This window comes from Humulus lupulus, chromosome X (genome assembly GCF_963169125.1).
Source record: "Humulus lupulus chromosome X, drHumLupu1.1, whole genome shotgun sequence".
NCBI classification, from domain to species: Eukaryota; Viridiplantae; Streptophyta; class Magnoliopsida; order Rosales; family Cannabaceae; genus Humulus; species Humulus lupulus.
The window spans coordinates 11,131,980-11,137,979 of NC_084802.1; positions in this window are offsets into that span (position 1 = coordinate 11,131,980).

Genomic DNA, 6,000 nt, shown 5'->3' on the forward strand with positions numbered 1-6,000 from the left:
TTTCAAGCTTATTTCAGAATCTAATGAGTTGTCATATAGCCAAATTAATATAGTTTTTTTTTTTTTTGTAATGTAACTGATTTTATGATGTTTAAGTAACTATTTGGTTTCCTTATAAGTTTAATTAGAAACATATCGAAATCGTTCTATAAAATATGCAAATTTAGAATACCATTTACTAACTTTTAAAATAAAAAATAACAAAATAATTTTTAGTAACTTATAAAGTTAGTTGGTATATAGAATTTTGTTTAAATTTAAATTTTGGTTAAATGTTACTTTTCATTCTAGTCATCTTTTTCGGGAATGGCAAAAAAATATATACTTTCCACATGGCAAAATGTTCACATTGAATAATAAGTCGCGATGATACTACTTTTGAGCTCAAATGACTAGTGTGTGGCCATAATTTTTTTAAAGTTGTGGAGATAAAATAAAGTTTCTAAAAAAAGTGTTGGAAGATAGAGAAAAAAAATTAATTATTTAATGTTTCATTAATTAATATATGAAAAGGCAACAAAAAAAGAGGAGATGTGGGGGAGCAGCAAACTTCGCATATGGAGAGAGAAAAGATGATTATGTAATATTAAAATATGGTACAATTAAGTTTAAAAATGGTAGAAACTAACATGAATATTGTAAATAAAAATCAACTTTATTTTTTAAATTAAAATAATAAGAAGGGCGTGGAATGTAATTTTCTCTAACCCTTTTATTGGTAGGAGAGGTTAGAGGAATGATGGACAGAATATTGGATTGGGTTTGATCTATCCTTAGGTTTTATTTGTTTTGTAAGTAGTAAGTGGTCAAGGAGTGGGGAATGGTGGATTGTCCATCCCCTTGGGCCCAACAAATACTATCACTCCTTAATAAGAAGGGCTTATACATTTTTTGACCCTTTATTTTGTCTCATTATCTGTTTGGACCCTGTATTTTGACAAATTATTTTTTGGATCCTGTGTTTTGTAAAATGGTTCAAATAGACTCCTAAACCTGATTTTGATGAAAAGAAAATTAAATATAACAACAAAGCTCTTAGGCAGAATGATTGTATTTTTGTTTTGAGTTATTAGTTTGATGAATTATTTGTGATTTTAGTTTAAAAAACTTTGATCAAAATCAGGTTTAGGGATCTATTTGAACTATTTTATAAAACACATGGTTCAAAAAGTAATTTGTCAAAATACAGGGTCCAAACATGTAATGAGGCAAAACATAGGGTTTAAAAATGCATAAACCCTAATAAGAAGGATTGAAAGTGAAAAATAAATTTAGTGTGTAATTCTCTTTTTGCCCTTGAAAGTGAACAAAAAAAATATTTTTTCATATTTATGGGATTTTTAAGGTTGTTTTACAAAAATATGGACATTTAATTTTTCTACTTTTTTTATGGTTTTTTTTATTTGGAAGTTCATATTTATGAGATTTTTTTTCCATAAATTTGAAAAAATATATAATTATGCCACATTTTTTATCATAGTTAATGTTGACGTCATTTTTCGTCAACTTAATTATGTAGAGCAATAAACAATGATTTAGAAAAATATATAAGAAATCAGATATTTTTTACGTAGTTCAACAGTTAAAATATGCCTACGTTCACAAGTCATTGTTATTATGAACACACTATCAAAACTTTGGATGAAAGCAATTTGGCAGAGTCTCTTCTCAGTACAAATTTGTGCGTGAGGTAAAATGACCTAGTCCAGGCTATTTATAAACCTGGTTGTAGGAATATTTTCCCCATAATTCAGGGAAGTTACAATCAAATGTTTAATATCAAATAAATATCCCAATTAATAATACAAATCAAATACATTAATTAAATAACGATCCCATAAAAATAGGGATTTGTTACACGATGTTGATCAGTCCCAAAGAAATAAGGATATCCTAACAGCTTTCCCGTGTGATAAACATATCATCAAGCTTGACCGTCACCTTAACGCACTTTCGAGACCAACCAAACTTCTAGTTCACCATTCCAGTTGTTGCCTTCTCCTCTCTCACCAATTTGATTGAACTCATCCATCGAAGAAGGTTGGTATGTTCAAGCCTGCAACTCATGCTCGAACGCTGCTAACAGCTCTAGAACTGTTTGTCAATTTATACAAGTGAACTTATAACACTTGTTACTCCTGAACTTACTCTTTACGACCCTACATTTCGAGGCTATTTATTTAACCTCGAAATTTAGGTGTAACAATTATGTTTTCTTTGATTTTGAAGATAATTTTATTTTCTTTCAATTTTTTCCTTTATTTTTTAGTTAGTTTTTCAATTTTTTTCTTTCTTTTTTTTCCTTACTTATTTTTTCTTCCATTTTTTCCTTTTTCTTTTTCTACAAATTTTTTCATACATCATTTTTTTTCTTTCCATTTTTACATTTTTCTTCTTCTTCTTCTTCTTCTTCTTTTCATTTTTATTTATTTATATTTTTTTCTTTCATTTGTATTATTTTTTTTCATATTTTTTCAGTTATTTTTCTTCTTTTTTTCCTTCTATTTTTTCTTCATTTTTGTATTTTTTTTCTTTTTTCACACATATGAGCTTTTTTTTCTTTTTTTCTTCTTCCATTTTTTTTTCTATCAATTTTTCCATTCATCTTTTTTTTTTCTTTCCATTTTCCACTATTTTTCTTCTTCTTCTTTTCATTTTTATTCATTCATCTGTTTTTTTCCTTCATCATTTCTTTTGTTTTTTTTTTCATATTTTTTTAGTTTTCTTTCCTCTATTGTTTTCATTCTTTTTTCTTCATTTTTTGTACTTATTCTTTACTCAATCATTTTCTTTTTTTTTTCCTTTTTTTCACACATATATTTTAACATTACATAATTAGTTTACTATTTCTTTATTTATTATCTTTTATTATTGTAATTTTTTTATAGTTTTTTCCACTATATGTAAAAAATTCAAATCAATTTTTTTTATCATTTTCTTTTTACTGTAACCCTTATAAGAACACCCAAATTTTTGGAAAGAAAACTATTAAAAATATGAAAACATGAATGGGTAATTATTTATCCTGATGGGAACATTCAAATCTAGAAAAAAAATTTATATGAAAATGTGAATGGGTAACCAATTATCCTAGTGGCAACATCCATATCTGGAAAAAAAAAATATGAAAACTTGAATGGGTAACTAGTAACCCTAATAGAAACATCCAAATTCGCAAAGAAAAAATAGATATGAAAACGTGAATGGGTAACTAGTTACCCTGATGAGAACATTCAAATCCAAAGAAAAAAAATCTTATGAAAATGTAAATGGGTAACTAGTTACCCTGGTGGGGACATTAAAATTTGGGGAAAAAATAGATATGAAAACTTGACTGGATATAACGAGTAACCCTGGTAGGAATATCCAAATTTGAAAATAAAAAAAATAGATATAAAAACATGAATGAGTAACTAGCTAGTTACCTTGATGTAAACATTCAAATTTGAAAAAAAAAAAAAAAAAAACTAATATGAAAACGTGAATGAGTACCTGGTTACCCTGATGGGAACATCCACATTTAAAAAAAAAAATCATATGGTAACTGGTTACTATGTCACTAAAATCATAGTTACTTCTTCTTCATTTTTTTAATGAAGTATTCTTCCTCTTTTTCTTCAAATTTAATGTTTTTTTCATATTTAATATGAGTAACCTGTTACCTCTCTTATGGTAACAGGTTACCCCTCTTATGACAGAAGGTTACTTCTCTCAGAGTAACTGGTTACCCCTCCTAGTACATGTTATTTAACATAACTCTAGGATTTTATTTTTACATAACTGTCAAAGGTCAATCAAGTAATTGGTTACCTTCCCCAGGATTTGAAAAAAAAACGTAAAATCTAAAAAAAAAAAAAAAAATGTTTATAATAAATAATAATAATAAACACTATTCATATTAAAAAAAATTGCAAAACAACCAAAGAAAAATTTAATATAAAAATAATATAAAAAAAACAAATAAGCTAAAAAAATAATAATCAAATTACAAACATACCCTTTCAAATTAATAAAACTTGATTAAGAGTAAAACTATGACATAAACCAACTTTTATACAAAAATATGGGAAAATAAACTCATAAAAGTGAAAATTCTTTAAAAAAGTCATAGATTAACTTTTTTCGAAAAAAAAACCATATTTTGCCACACTCTATTAAAAATCACAACGGAAATGTAATTTCCTCAAAAATAAAAGTAATATAGATAATATTCTTTTTTTTTTTTTTAATGTGTGCCATTTTCCTTTCTTCCAACTTACCAAACAAGTTTTAAGTAGATATTAAATCTAGCATCTCATTTTATCTTTTCATACCTCATATACAATCCATCATTAATGCTTTCCATCATTCTTACCAAACAAAGTGTAAAGCTTTCCCATTCCCATAATTTGTTCTCTCTCTCATCCAATTCAATTTTAAGCGCTCAAATCATAGTGAAATCAAAATTTGATTGTAATTGAAAGTTTTGTGACACTAATTGAAAGTTAATAATGCCACAAGCGTAAAAATACTTTTATATCTCTTCTATGTAATTGAAAGTTTTGTGACACTAATTGAAAGTCAATTTTATATATATAAGAGATATAAAAGTGTGTTGATAACGGAAATTTTTTGTTTTGACGATTTTTATTTTTTCCCGTTAACTTTAACGGAATATTTTTATATTTAATAGAATATTATTATATTTAACCAATTGTAAACATGACTTAAACTTAAATAAAATAAAATAAAATAAATAAATAATTAAATAAATTAAAATATGATATTTTTGAGATATTTTACAATGATAATTATTTAAAAATAATAAAACCATATATTTTATAACTTAAATAAAATTTAATTAAACTTAAACTTATTATTATATTAAACATATAATATATAATCTTTTGTTGTCACTATCAAATTCAAAAACTATAACAAACATAAACTTAAACAAAAATTAATTAATTAAAATAGGTTATTTTTAAAATATTTCATGATAATTTAATTAATTAAATCATATTTATTTTAAAATAATAAATGCATAAATATCATTTTTTTATCTTATAAATTTGTGTGATAGTTTGTTTTTTATCAAGTGACTGGAGTTCTTTTTCTTCATTAAATTCACCAAAGGATATTGTGAGATGCATTAAAAATTAAAAATAGTATAAATATATATATGTAGATGTCATATATGTAGAGATTATGAATATAAATATTTATATATACTATAGAACTATAATTCATTATATTATATATATATAAATACTAGATACAAATATCGTGCAATATGCATGTTTGTTTAGTTTTATTTATAGAATTTATTAATTATTTTTATTAAATTTATATTAATGTCATATAAATTTCAAATAAATATCATATTTTAATTAAATAATTTATTTATTTTTGTTTAAGTTTATGTTTGTTCTAGTTTTTGAATTTGAGAGTGACAACAAAAGATTATATATTAAATGTTTAATGTAATATTAAATATTATACGTGGATTTTAAATTTAAGTTTTTTGCTAGTATTTTTTTTAAAAAGCAATTTGTTGCTAATTGACAATAGATTATATTATATGTTTAATATGATATTATTATAATAAGTGAGTTTAAGTTTAATTAAATTTTATTTAAGTTAAAACGTATGATTTTATTATTTTTAAATAATTATCATTGTAAAATATCTCAAAAATATCTTATTTTAATTTGTTTAATTATTTATTTTATTTTATTTAAGTTTAAGTATTTACAAATTATTGTTAAATATAATAATATTCTATTAAATATAAGAATATTCCGTTAAAATTAACATTATAAAAATAAAAAATTGTTAAGACGAAAAATTTTCTTTATCTACGTACTTATTATATAGAAGAGATTTTTAAAACACTAAACTAGCTTAATTATAAACAATATTTACATTTTTAAAACTAAGCGTGAGCAGTTTATTCTACCTAGTATATATATATATATATATTAATGTGAGTATGGTTATTATTTTGGAACACAAAGAAAA